Below are 15,469 nucleotides of genomic sequence, written 5' to 3'. Positions count from 1 at the left end.
GCACTGGACTGAAAACTATTTGCTTTAATTCAGTCGATGGGACGCAGAAACTCACACGCGCCGTGCATTTGTGGGCACACAACCCCTGCATGCAGGAAAGGGGGGGGGGGGGGCAGGAGGCCGTGTCACAGAGATTCAAAGATCACTTGGTAATAATACAGTTTGATATTGAATGTGTCAGCCATGAAGACCACACGGTTATGATGAGAAATAACATTTAACCTTCCTCTCCTAGCTGACAGAGGCTGGAGTGGAGCTTTATTATCAACAGGGGCCATGTGATTTATTACTGCAGTTTCTAGCGCATTGTTTATTATCTGCAAGCTTTCAGCAGTCTCTCTGTGAAGGTAAAATACTGTGTTTCTATTGAAGCAAATGAACAGGAGGAGAGACAAATAGTGGTCGCATTAACAACTCCACACACTCAGCATTCTACACTCACGTTTTTCTTAGGGGAAACATTGCAAATGAGGTAACTGGGTTTGGGGGGATATTGGGCCAAGGTTTTTGCTCAGCCCATCCTTGTTTGTTAATAAGGCCTTTTTTTGTTTCTTCAGCTCCCTTTCTGTGCTGGTTTCATAATCCACAGGTGTCACTATTGACCCACACTGTTTCCTACAGATTCGCTAAAGTTCTGATCCGCTGTGCAATTGTGGATAAAACTGCTAACCCCTGTAAGCATGCAATACCTAAGCCACACTCCGCAATATCATACCCATCCGATGCAGCCAAAATGCCATCTTTCTTCAATATTCTCCTATAATTACCTCCATGTAATAACATAAAACAATTAGCATTGCATCTCAATCTGGCCTAATCTGTTTGCTGTCATCTTTCAGACATTAATTAAGTGCAAATACAGCACCTAGATGTACTGCACATTTTGTTATTAAAGCCCTGGATAGAAGATGGGAGCTAACAGACTGATTTGTCACTTGGAAGCAGGCTATTAACAGGTAATAGACCAGTGCTGCAAAGTGAGTGTGTGCCTCGACACCAAAACCACCTGAAAGGCAATTTGTAAGGCTCCAATTTCCCTAGTCATTGCCTTCGGTACATAGATGGCAGAGGAGTGTCCATGGCAGCAGGGAAATCTGTGCCTTTCAGCAGTGATCTGGGAAGAGCATGAGGATGGCATTACCAGCTATCTGATACATCAGAGAAATTGCTAAATGTGTGTTATTTTGTAACATTTTTAAACATTTCAAAAATTGCAGCCAGAGTTAAGCCAGACTAGAATGTGGTGACGACATTGCTTTCAACGACGACCTGTTTGTTTTTCCTTTATGATTTGCCTACAGTGTATAGTCATTTTTGAATATGTGTCATAAAAATGAGTCATATCAGAAAAAAAGACCATAGAGCACATGGGGTTTATCACACCGATACATATGCTTGACTTTTTTTGCTCATCTGCACAAAAACGCATGCTAAGAAAATGGTTTGAGATGATAAGAATATGAAGGAGACGGAGGCATGTACCAGCAATGCGGCACTGCCAAACGAAAGGCTGTGATATTAAACTTCCCAATGCCAAGAAAACTGTCATGGCTCATTTATTTGGCAGGGAGAGAAATGGGGGATCATATAGCTTTACTGCCAAAGTTTAAGGAACCAGCGCTGTGACGTTACTGTGTGTATAATCCAGGGGCTGTGTACTTGGACACAACCACCATGCTGTGAAGGTCCACTTGGAATCTTGTCAAGCCACAGTCTATAAAAGCACGCTATGCATTTTTCATACACTGACCTGCACATTCTAATGCTGGTGGAACAATCACTACTCGTAATTGAAAGCAATGGAGTCTTAGAACACCGAAGAAGAAAAAACATTCCAGAAAGATACTCTTCAAAAGGTTAATTAGCAGAGAGCTGCTTGATCAAGTCTGTCCTACACGTAAGGGGAGGAAATGAAGGGATGAGACACAATCCATGCAGTCAGCCTGCAACAGCCCCATTGGGCAGAGGACAACGAGGCACAGACAGTCACAAAAGGTTAATCACTTAGATCTTTCAAATGGCAAATACACTTTTATCGCACATTGCCCGGAGCTTTTAATGTTTCCACCGGCGTTTAGGTTCACGTAACGACTGCGTCGCAACGCGAACACTCGGGCGAAGCGGGAAGTAGGTCATGTGAAGAAGCAGGGATGTGCGTGGGCAGGGTAGGGATTACGCTCTGATCTTGACACGGATGGACTAGACACGGTACATCCACTCTGTCCGCATGTCCGCCACATCGGGGGAAAACTGAAAGCCCTTTTCAGTCAGCACACAAAATCTGATTTCATCCCACTGTGCCCAGGCTCACAAACATGCAAACAAAATGCATCCAATGAACAGGCTGGAGTTTTTCAATTCAAAACATGTGGAGCCTCAGTCTTTAACTGACAACCTTCCACCCACTGCTGAGAGGGAACGATAAAACCAACCAGCCTGCCACGTTGCCACTATCAACATGTCAATATCATAACTGAAATAATCTCACACGTGATTACGCAGCCAGGGATCGTTATGTTGGATACTGCAGTTGTTTCACATTATTTTTCACTTTCTCTGTTTGCATTGGTTATTTAATGTCATTCATTAATTTGGCAGTCCCTTTGGGAAAGGTGTTACTATATATGAAAGAATATATCAGCCATTTTTTCTTTCTTTCTTATTTTCCTCACAGTATGTACTTACTGTATACACATACCGTACCTTGATATTTCCTTTAATCACATGACCAAAATCAATTTCCTGCCAAATCTGAGAGAAGCTTTGGATGAGTAAATTGAGAAACGGTGACGCAGATTTTATTTTACATCCACAAACCTCTGGATTTACCATCCAGAAAAGCAGCGCATAGTCTGTGAAAAGAGTAGAAATCCAAAGATTTGAACCATCTGGCTGGGGTCCTAGAGAGCTTCAGGCAAAACATGGGCACTGAGTCGTAATCTCAAGTACAGAGGAAACACTGACTGGCCTGAAAGAGTTCACACACGCGAGCACACACATACACACACACACATCCATGTACACAAACACATGCACACCAGACACAGATACACACTCCCACACAAGCTCACGCATACAGACACATGCCAATACACAAACACATGCACACACACCAGACACACATACACGCACACACACATGTAAAAGTACATGCCTAACTAATTAGTTTGGCTCAGACCCATCAGGGCCACACCAATGCCTTCCACGTCCACAGCGCCCTTCCATTTCAATAATTTACCAAAGGCCATGGATCTTTTATGAATGAAGTCATCTGACCCTTAACCCAACTGGAATGCATTTCCCTGCACATATGCATCAGCTTCTGCCCTCACTCCGACTCCAGTTGAACTTCTGTTTCTAGATCACCTATTATCATCCTCCGCCCGGTGTCATCTTTCATCATGAGCAGGTGACACAAGCTGTGCTGGATCCCATAATGCCGCTCGTCTGTTCTACCCACCACTTCACCACTCATTAGCTGCTGTGAGTAATTAACTGTGTCGTCACATCTTAAGAACACAGCCTTGATTGGGAGCTTTATTATTTGAGAGTAGGCTTTCAGAAATACACAATAAAGAGTGTGTAAACAGGATGTACCTAGATGCAAGTTAAACTGATATACAGTACCAGTATTCAAAAGGTTTGGACACAGCTTGCCTTTTCCTGGCTTTTTTGATGAATCTTTTTTTTGTTTTGTAATTATGGCGTTTTGATGGGTTTTTTGCATTAATTCCTTTTTTCACAGTTCAATTTTCACTCACTATGGTAGCAGGATATACCGCTTGAAAGCGTTAAAACTCACAGCTCTATCTCTATAATCTATTTTAAGATGCCATTGCTTTAGCAACTGCAGTTCCTTATTTTGTAACATGTGGGCGGCAAAACAAGAGTAGGGGGGACCTCATCTTCTCTGCATTTTGGAAATCGACAGACTGTACAAATCAAGGTAATGTCAGTATCCTTTTCACGGCAAGGGTCCAGTGAAGCAAATGTATAATAGCTTCTAATTCTAAAAATCCACAATTATCTGTATCCACTCAAATACAGACAATATTCCACTTCTGCTATGTTTCAGCTTCTGTAACTTTGTTTTAGTAATACTTAAAGAAATTTTGGACAATAAACCCAAAACGGTTAACTTACCTTTCAGATGAGACCAGGATTATGCGTGTAGTCAAAAGGGTTCAATAGTAACAATTTTATCTTGGGTCTATCATTTTCAAGCTTGTGTTAAAAAATAGGTTGATCCTTTAAGGGTTAACATAATATCAAATAAAATAGTCATGTTTTGTATTTGCAGGCATATCCATTGCATACCATAACTTCCTGATGTCTGTGACCTATCAACATCACCAGAGTCTGGCTATCTTATCTTCAGGTTGTCCTACAAGCGATACTATAACTCTTTGCATTTGAATGGATCTCTATGGGAATTGGGCGGTGGGAATAGATTCAGCCGTAAATTATGCTGATTCAGTTTGGGACACATTTGTTGGCTAAATGGCTTTAAGTCATCAAAGGTTTGAGGTATCAAACCAGCCTGCTACTAGATATACAGACACTTCAATGGTTGTTTCCCCTGAATAATTATTCCATTCAGTTCAACAGGAGAATTAGTCAGGAGAAATGTCCCTTGTAGTATCTACAGCATATCTGGCAGCAGGATGATGGTTTACCATGGACTATTGATGACATGAAGCCTTTTAGTCAATAAATGTATTCTGTACCATTTTGGTGTAATTTACAGCTGAATAGTCCCGTCCCCAGTTCCCATAGAGATCCATTCAAATGCACAAAATATATGTTTGTATCACTTGTATGACAACCTGAAAATATGATATCCAGATCTGGTGATGTTGATAGGTCACAGACTTCAGGAAGTCATGGCAAGCAAGCAATATGCAACCAAATACAAAACATGACTATTTTATTTGACATAATATTAATTTGTCTTGAAAATGCACTGAAATGCAGGGCTATGTATAAATAGTACTGTAATAACTACATGGTGAAACCAATATGTACAAAAATGCAGTTTAATAAAAGCTGAGAATCTGCACTTTGACCACACATGAATTGTTTGATTACAAACAGAGAAAATACAATATTAATAGGAAAAAGCAGAAAAGGTAAGGTGTGCCTAAACATTTGACTGGTACTGTTCATTGAAAATATTAAAGGATATTTTTTCATCAAAATGTGAAGCCATTGATTAGCATGATTTCTGAATAAATTAGGATTACTTCACAATTTATTTTTCCAATCTCGCTCTTTCCAAATAGCAGAAACACGATCTAGGAAAACAAGAAACAGCATAATTATACAATGAGTTGTCTCCTTCACGTCCTATCTTCATTCCCTATAAGATGCAGGCATGACATCACTTCCATAGCAACGTGGCCTAGCAACCACTATCCCTTGCCATTGGAAGAAATGGGAACGGCAGTTTACATACAGAGAAATGAGGAGAAATGAATCTGAATGAAAGTTGAGTGTAATTTATAGATTGAGCCTGTTGCATTCCAAGTTAACTTATATAACTGATATAACTTCGACAGAGGCTGTAAAACATGGCTTGGTGCCATCTTTTTTTGAGATCAGGAAATTCTTCTCAGTCGTTAATAACAGGGCTTTACATGAATATGCATTGGCCTGCTTGTAAAATAATGTTTGATCCACCATATTGGTATCCAGGTCCTGTATCTGGCAGTATATGTGGACGTCATATTGTGTCAGTCTCTAGGCTTTGGCAGAAAACTGAACAAATTGGATGCAACAAAAGACCCTGTAATAGAAATGTTTACCATGTTTGATCAAAAGCACAGGAGACATACAGTCACACTGACTCGCGTTCTCTCTATCATGAGGTGGTGATATAATTTGGAGTTGTTCCTGAATTGTTGTTCCTGATACTTGGAGTAGGGGGAATTGGCAAGTTTGTGATACGATTGAGACAGCAGGTGATTTATTTACTTTTTTCACAACCCTGCAGGGGTGGTTTCCCATTGAACCCAGCAGGCAGGCTCTCTGGTGAGGGAGTCCATGGTAGGACATACTTGCATTGAGAGATACATTAGATTGTATCTCTCTCATACAAGTATGTTAAAAACCAACATAGGATCCGATACAATTTTACAAAGGGAAAATATAAGGTGACTACATATGTGCATATACATTATGACTTATATGTGCATGACTACAGCTCTTCAGTGACTATTTGCTTTGTGATAAAGAAACAGTGCCATCTAGTGGAAAATAATAAAACCTTACTTATATGCTGCAATTCACAAACTGACTGGACTGAATCATAATTAACCTTAACAGATGAGAGCAACTTTGGCATGTAGCAATTAAAATGACAGAACTATCATTGGGATTGCGTGAACACATTACTTTATGAAAATGACTACTAAAACCCCAAGCTCAAATCCATTCCAAGTATCAACAACCCTGTCATTCTTACTCTTCATACTCTGCTCGTATTTAACTATCATAGGCAATTTAAGTCAAAATATGCCATATATGTCATATTGTCCTCAAGAAATTCAAGATGTGCTGCTTGTTACAAATTCTAGACCCCCAAAACTGTGAACCACATTGTACTGCCTTGCATTCAATAAGCAATTCCAAAAAAGCATCTAATTTCAACGCCCAAAGATTCCCTCCAGTCACCGCAGTCCCTTAAACCAGAATGGGTTCGAAGACCAAGGAGCCAGAACAACTACAAAAGGTCTGCGGCGATAATGGCTCTGTGCATTCGCACTGACAACCCGAAAAAGCCTTTGGCTAAAAAAAAGGCAAGCAATGAAGGGCATTTATCTGAGAAGTAATAGAGTAAACATTAATCACTGGAATGTAGTGTGAGACTGCTTTTTACATATGGAACAGCATAACAAACATTGCACACAAAAATGTGTAGTTCCTGTTTATAATATCAAATATAAAATATAGTATTATACACTAATATTAATTATACCTGGGATGAAATGTGAATTTTGTGAATTTAGCGTCCATTTATCATTCATCATAAAAGTACATCAGTCTTCCTCTGACTCTATTCTGTGCAAGCTTGTCTGTAGACAGTGATGCGAAAAGAAGCAGCTGGTGATACCATGTTTTTGAAGAAGAACAATGGATGTCTACTCTCCCAAATCTGAGAGGTTTTTGGTAGTTTGGACAGTGCTTCACACCCTGAAATTGAGCCCTTGATTTCCATTCAGACCATGTGTCTGCATAAAAGGTACAAAGGTAAACTCCAACCTGTTACCTACAGCGCTAATGGAGAAAAAGCAGCTCATCGATTAGAGCTACCCAGGTGCTTTACAATGATACACTTTGTGCAGTCTATCAATGCGGTAATAGTGGCTTTCTGTGTGGTTCTGGTCTCCTCTGCTTTGGTCTCCAGCACCCCTGTAGCAGTTTCCCCGATATGAAGTAGCGTTGGCTGCATGGACTCCCTCACCACAGAGCCTGCCTGCTGGGTTAAATGGGAAACCACCCCTGCAGGGTTGTGAAAAAAGTAAATAAATCACCTGCTGTCTCAATCGCATCACAAACTTACCATTCCTCCCTAATCCACATGGGAGGAACAACTCCAAATGACATCACCACCTCATCAACAGACAACAGAAGCCAGCCATATTGGCAATCGCAAATCAGGCTATATCTTACCCCGCAATGCTCACCACCGCGGAGCCACTTTTCTGGGACAAACATTCACAATGAGGGCCCAGCACCAGGAAACCAGGCAAGCTCTGTCATCCCCACCTTGGCTGTGAACCTTACATAGTAACCGCAGGATTGAAGTGTGCCCCCCCCAATAACTCAAATGTGTCAGAATTGATCATTTCTTTCCACAGTGTTATGTTTTTGTTTCAGGGAGGAGATCACAGACTTGTTCTCGTTCTTTTCTAATTTTGTCACAGAGGCTTGCAGATGCTAGTTATCCTGTGGTACAGCCGCTCCTCTATACTGGACTAATTTCCCCGCCTACAACCTCATCACCTACCAGCAAGCACAGAATGGGATCTGGCATGCACCCATTGTCCAGTAGTACATTCCGGGTGACCTCAGCGCAGTCCACCCACGCAGGTTCATTTCACAGAAATGAAGGGATGCCACCAGCAGGGTCACTGTGGTCAGGCAGCCTCCATGTAGGTCTCAGTCTGTCGGACATTTGCCGCTTGTATAATCTGTCATTCCTCTTCCATGGGACTGACCTCTTGATCCAATCAAAACTGCCAAGCCATGGTGAAGGAAGGTTCCATTCAGTTAAATAAAACAGCACACTGTAGAGGAATGCGGCATTCGGTGAAATAAATCCTACACCCCTTGCCACAGATGCAGAAAACACCTCACATTGGTAAATGGTAAATGATAAATGGCTGGCATTTATAAAGCACCTTTATCTAAAGCACAATTGATGCTTCTCATTCACCCATTCATACACACAAGCTGCCAGCTCTGCCTTCACAATTACTGTAACCGTACTGTACCAGATCATATTTCTACCTCATTCAAATGCCAAGATCTGTAAAACATTACATTATCATCCTAATGGCCAGACTGCTTTTCAAATATTGGCTGACAGCCTTTGTGGTTTAAAAAACACCCAGGTGTGGTCCCTTCTGCTGGCTTAAAGCCCAAGATGTAATACATCCTCATCCAACAACCTCATAATAATAACAACCTCAGCCAATGTCCAGGTGAGATCCCATCTCCCCATTCTAACCCCAGAGTCAGACTCTGCAGAATGTCTTCATAAACCCCCCTTTTCAAATGCATGTCTGTCGTATGGAAATATATAATACTTAGCAGCATATTGGGGTAATTGCATAAGAGGATGTGAAGCACTGAATGGGACAACCATTTTCCAACAAAGCTATGAGCCGAAGCAATGATGTACATTGCTATTCTGGATAGAGTACACTTTAGTTCACTTTAGCTTGCAAATAGCACAGCCCTTACATTTAGGTTTACTGCATATGTACATAATGGCTAAACTCCTATCACAATGCACCCACGTCCAACAAATTGTGAGCATTATCCTGTCAATGACTTGCATGCAAGTGGGGTCTTAAAAGTACAAGTTACATTTTTGTAAGTTGATTCCAGGAATGATTAGTGACAATGGCAGCATTATACTGCTGTCAGTGCAGTGTGAATGTAAAGGACAATGCTGATGTAAGCATGCATCATAACCACTGCAAGTGTCTGTCAGAGTGGAAAGGCAGCGCTAGTATTGCTGGTACTCTGTGTTCCAGTAGTGGAGACCATCTTGTATTTCCCTCTTACAGTATTTGTAAAATACGCATGGAAATATTGTTGCACTCAATCAAAATTGAATACCGGGGGTGTGAAATGCTAGAAAACTATAGGTAGACAGGTCTACAGTATCAAATATAAGCTCTATTTTATAGTGCTTACATGAAGAAAAATAATAATAAATATATAAATGTGCAAAGTGTAAAAGTATGTAGACCCTGCAGGAATACATTTAAATAAATCTTCAGCTATGCCTTTTTATTATTACTTTTTTGTTTGTTTGTTTCCAGTTATCCTTTATGCTTCAGAAAAGTAGACAGAGAAAGCAAAAACATTTTTTTTTAAAAACAACGGACGACTATTCTGCTATATTCTAATCATAATAGTCATAAACTACTAAATGCATAACCATAATTACATATTCCAAAACAATTGGATACCTAAACATTCATGTAGCAGTAATAATGGGAATTCAGTAACTATATCAAATGGCCATTCCCACTATCACTTCCAACGTGGTCATCTTTGCTTCCATCATCCTGATCATCCTCCTCATCATCATCATTGTTGTCACCATTAATGCAATGCCCATAATCCCTTGCAATTTAATGCAATCATCATCATCAGCAGCAGCAGCAGCAGCAACAGCAGCAGCAAAAGCAGTTTCTTTAATGTAACCACTATCATCAACAAAATCATAATAATAATACTAGCACATTTATTACAAAAACAGCAATCAGGGCATGCTAAAAATAGTTAGATTGTGGCAGTAAATCCAAATGTGCAAAATGGAAATCTAGTAGACAAGTCAATATACCATGACAGGATAACACAAATTTGGCAGAATTCTGCTATTGTCCAGTGATGAGACACAGGTGTGTCTGTGAGAAATGTCTTTCTAGCATTACTGCTGTAAGTGGCTTAAATTATTATCATTAGTAATCTGACACTGTGCTACTGCTTCGGAAGGATTTATTAAACATTCTTCTTAATTACAGTGACGAGAATACCATGGGACATAACCCTTAGTCAGTTGCTTGAATACTGTGAGAGAAACACACACACACACACACACACACACACACACAACCATGTGTCTGTCAGGACACATAGCCCTGAAGCGGTGACAGTGATTTAGCCTGAAAAGATAGCAATCATTGACACCAGCAGATACCAGCTCTGGATCCAGTAAGCAGGGCTCACTAGGCCAAACACATGCACTAAGAGGATGTGTCAGCACAATTGCCTTTGGCTTTGTGGGCTGGTTTTCCCATCGGTACCAGGCCTTATTCCGGACCATTCAATTACATCACCCTAATGCAATTGGCCACTTGGAGCACAAACCCTGTATTACCAATAACACTGAATCTCGCATTGAACTTACCAGGCTGTGCTATACAAAAGCATCACTGACAAAACATCAGGCACCAATCTAAATCCCTTATCCACAGCCTGGCAGGTACATACCACTAATAACAAGTTCAATCAAAGCTCACCCCCACCCCCACATACTCCAAATAGCTATTACCTTTTACAGTACAGTATGTGTAGTGTAATGACAATAATGCCTTTCCTCATCAAATAAACAACGAGTAACTAAACACTCTAATGGATCACCATCTTGAGCAGCTTCACCCCTTGTTTTCAGTCACGCTCACACCCACATGTACGTGTCATCATTTTACATAAAGTGTTTTTTTTTTTTTTTTTAATTTTTTTATTATTGCTAGTGGAATCTCAAGGCTCTGCAAATGTGGTTTGAATATGTGCTCTCATCCAGAGAAGCAATAGAGAAGGAACGGGGTGGCCATCCATCAATGCAGGATAAATCAGCATTAGTCTGCGGAGAGACTGCCATTGGTTTTATCCCACTCGGACCGGAGCGGATTGAAATTCGCTCGTAGGGCCAATTCCAAGCCATCTACGACCTTAATTAATTTTTTTAAACACTTCCAGGACAGTCCAATCTGCAAAGAGAGGGCGATCACAAATGCCAGAGCTGTATTATCCACAGACATGAAGCCACAGTTGCAGTATTGGGGTCAAAGCACCCCTATAAAGAATAGTTTGTATACATCCTTTCGCATCTCCATGTTTTTATGCATTTTAAAACTTACAGACCATAGACCTTGACTGATTGACATGCCCATGGTAACTTTACAAGTTATTGCCATTTTATGCATTTACAGTGCCCTCCGTAAAACCCATTATGTCTTGATTTGCCTCAGATTTGTCACAATTCTAGATTTGGAATCATACAATTAACATGTGCTTAAAGTGCACATTCTTAGATTTTATTAAAGGGTATTTTTTATACATTTTGGTTTCACCATGTAGAAATTAGAGCAGAGTTTATACATAGCCCCACCATTTCAGGGCCCCATAACGTTTGGGAGACATGGCTTCACAGGTGTTTGTATTTTTTTTTGTATTAGGTGTGTTTAATTGACACCTGCAGGTATAAGAGCTATCAGCACCTAGTCTTTCCTCTAGTCTTTTGATCACCTTTGAAAACTATTATTGCTGTTTATCAATATGAGGGCCGAAGTCACATATCATTGGCCAGGATATGCCAGTAAGACTGAGAAATAAGAATCAAACGGTTAGAGACATCAGCTTACCAAAATCAACTGTTAGAAAGAACATAATTAAGAAGAAAGAGAGCACTGTCCAGCTTAGTAATCGCAAAGGGACTGGCAAGCCAAGGAAGACCTCCACAGCTGATAACAGAAGCATTTTCTCTAAAATAAAGAAAAATCCCCAAACACCTGTCTGACAGATCAGAGTCAGGTGTCAGGTGTGGGTCTGTCCATGATCACTGTCTGCAGAAGATTAATGAACAGAAATACAGAGGCTACAATGCAAGATGCAAACCACTGATTAGCTGCAAAAACAGGATGGCCAGGTTCCAGTTTGACACTTTTAAGTGCTTAAAAGAGCAACCACAGTTCTGGAAGAAGGTTTTGTGGACAGATGAGATGAAGATTACTGATGGCCAGAGCAAAGTATGAAGGAGAGAAGGAACTGCCCAAGATCCAAAGCATACCACTGCATCTGTGAAACACGATGGTGGCGGTGTTATGGTCTGGGCATGTATGCCTGCCGAAGGTACTGGCTCACTTATCTTCATTGAATATTATAACTGCTTATGGTCCAAACAAAATTATTCTGAAGTCTACAGACACATCATATCTGCTCAAGTTCAAGCAAATAGCTCAAAACTCTTTGGCCGGTGGTTCGTTCTACAGCAAGACAATTATCCCAAACATACTGCTAAAGCAACAAAGTAGTTTTACGAAACTAAAAAATAGTCAATTCATGGGTGATTCAGAGTGGCCAGGTCAATACACCAAATCTGAACCCAACTGAGCATGCCTTTCATATACAGAAGAGTAAACTTAAGGGAACTAGCCCCCGAAACAAACATTAGTTAAAGATGGCTGCAATACAGGCCTGGCAGAACATCACCAGAAAAGACGCCCAGCAACTGGTGATGTCCATGAATCGCAGACTTCAAGCAGTCATTCCATGCAATGGATATGCAACAGAATACTAACATCCATCCATCCATCCATCCATTATCTGAACCCGCTTATCCTGATCAGGGTCGCAGGGGGGCTGGAGCCTATCCCAGCATACATTGGGCGAAAGGCAGGAATACACCCTGGACAGGTCGCCAGTCTATCTCAGGGCACACACACCATTCACTCACACACTCATACCTACGGGCAATTTAGACTCTCCAATCAGCCTAACGTGCATGTCTTTGGACTGTGGGAGGAAACCGGAGTACCCGGAGGAAACCCACGCAGACACGGGGAGAACATGCAAACTCCGCACAGAGAGGCCCCGGCCGACGGGGATTCGAACCCAGGACCTCCTTGCTGTGAGGCGGCAGTGCTACCCACTGCACCATCCGTGCCGCCGAATACTAACATGACTACTTTCATTTACATAACATTGCTGTGTCCCAAACATTATGGTGCCCTGAAATGTGGGGACTATGTATAAACACTGCTGCAATTTCTACATGGTGAAACCAAAATGTATAAAAATGCCCTTTATTAAAATCTGAAAATGTGGACAATGAAGCCACATGTGATTTTTTATTACAAATAAGTACAGAGAGTACAGAGGCAAATCAATAAATTATGGATCTTTGTCCCAAACATTATGGAGGGCACTGTATATTATGCTTGTTGAAAAGTGTTCATAATACTAATTACACCATACACCCCTGCCAGACCTCTTTCTTCAGCCTCCACAGGCCACTTGGCACCTCCCGCTCTCCAAACCTCCACCTCACGCTCACGACTACTGTCTGTTCCGGCTCCACGGCGGTGGAATGAACTCCCCGTTGAGGTCAGAACTGTAGAATCTCTTCCCACCTTCAAGCGCAAACTGAAGACACACCTCTTCAAGCAGCACCTCTCCCCGTCCCTCCCTACCTCCCTGTGAACCTTAATTGTTGTCTTTCTGTGATTTACTTTTTTGTGTATCGGTATTTTTAGTTTGGCTAGGTAAGCAGTGTTTGGCTAGTTAAGTTTGGTCACTTTTGCTTTGTTGCTTGTTTATTTGTTTGTTAAAAAAAATAATAATAATAATCAAATAGGCCCAGGTCCTTATCGTTGTTGTACAGGTAGCAGTTGAAATTGTACTTCCCTCTAGGGTCTTTCAGCGCACTTATCCCTGGTTATGGGTATGCACTTTGTTGTACGTCGCTCTGGATAAGACCGTCTGCCAAATGCCATTAATGTAATGTAATGTAATTAATTTTATTGGGTCTAGTCCACTAATGCAAGTAGTCTACATAAATAGGCTAGGTTAAGAGGAAACGAAAGGATATTAGTTTCAGAGGTGCCAATAATACAAGTATGTTGGTATGACAGTAATATTACATGCACTGTTAATACAATTTCCAATGTACATTAACAGTGGCATTAACACAAGGTTGTACTACTTTGACAATAGTACAACGCATGTTCTTTTGTCTCTCTAATCCAGCCCATTGGATTTTAAATTAAACAATGAATAATTAGGTTAAATTGCAGACCATACATTAAAAAAAAGTTAGTGACAGTTGACTCCTCAGCTACTTCTGATTAGTCAGATGTATTCAATCAGTTCCTTGGTGCATGTATAAGAAAGCGTTCAGTATCTAGTTTCGGTTATTGCCATTTGTCAACATGAGGACCACAGTTGTGCCAATGAAAGTCAAGGAAGCCATTATGAGGCTGCGAAATAAGAAGAAAAAGTATATATTCCGAGGCATAGGCAAAATAATAGGCTTACAAAAAACTGCTGTTGTCATTGTTGTTGTTAAATCCATATAGTATGAATAGAAGCTCTGTCTTGTTCAATAAATTGTTTTGCATAATCTTCCCCACAAGTCATATACATTTTATTGTCAGTAAAATAATTGTAAGAAACATCTCACTAGAGCATGCTTGTTTGCTTTTCTCAGTTTCCTCCAGTAGCATTTTATGGTAAGAACTCAATATTTTAAGCTGTTTTTCCTCCATCATCTAGATTTTTTTTTTCTCAAAAGGTTGAGTAAATGGTAGCAGAAGTTTAGTGTTGTTTTACTGCAGTCTCCAGAGTGCTCTGCAGATTCTCCTCCGCTTTTGAATGGGCCTTTTCTTCAGCACAAGAGCAAATACTTAAAAGTGTTCTAAAACAAGAAGCAAGACTGAACCAGAGGCTAAAAAGCATGACTTGAAAAGGTGGGCAGGGGAGGGATATACCATACTGTGGAAACTGCAAATATTGAATTTCCAGTTGTGTGACATTTCTATTTTTTGTTGTAAGCGCACATTATTTTATTTAGCAAGAGTCTGTGAATCGTTATTTGAATGTCTGCTCTTAATCTTTTCTAGGTTTGGACATTATTTTGCATAAAGGACAGTTTCCCCATCAGAGCCTACAAGAATAACAAAGCTTGATGAGATGAGGCACCATGGACAGATTTAACTACGTATTTGTACGTATTACTTGATTTTTGGCCATAGAAAATAAGTACTATAACACTGTGTCCTTCCTGTGAACACAATCCACTGTGCTAACCAAGTTTAATCGGTCTGTTTTTTTTTATTTTTTATTCGACAGTAAGTCAACTATTAATTATTAAGACCTGTTGCCCACGTCTTCCTGTGATTCAGGAATTACTATGTGATTATTGTACTGTTATTTTTCTTGTTACATAAAA

The 15,469-nt window shown here is 40.5% G+C and overlaps 1 long non-coding RNA gene across 1 annotated transcript in view; it reads right to left on the bottom strand.

The window, feature by feature from the left end:
* LOC133131440 (uncharacterized) overlaps nt 1-15,469 on the bottom strand; it is a 63,353-nt gene that overhangs the window by 47,018 nt on the left and 866 nt on the right. The window lies entirely within an intron of this gene.

This window comes from Conger conger, chromosome 6, assembly GCF_963514075.1.
Source record: "Conger conger chromosome 6, fConCon1.1, whole genome shotgun sequence".
Lineage (NCBI taxonomy): Eukaryota > Metazoa > Chordata > Actinopteri > Anguilliformes > Congridae > Conger > Conger conger.
The sequence above is the reverse complement of the archived record's forward strand: the minus strand, read 5'-3'. Positions and strand labels throughout refer to the sequence as shown.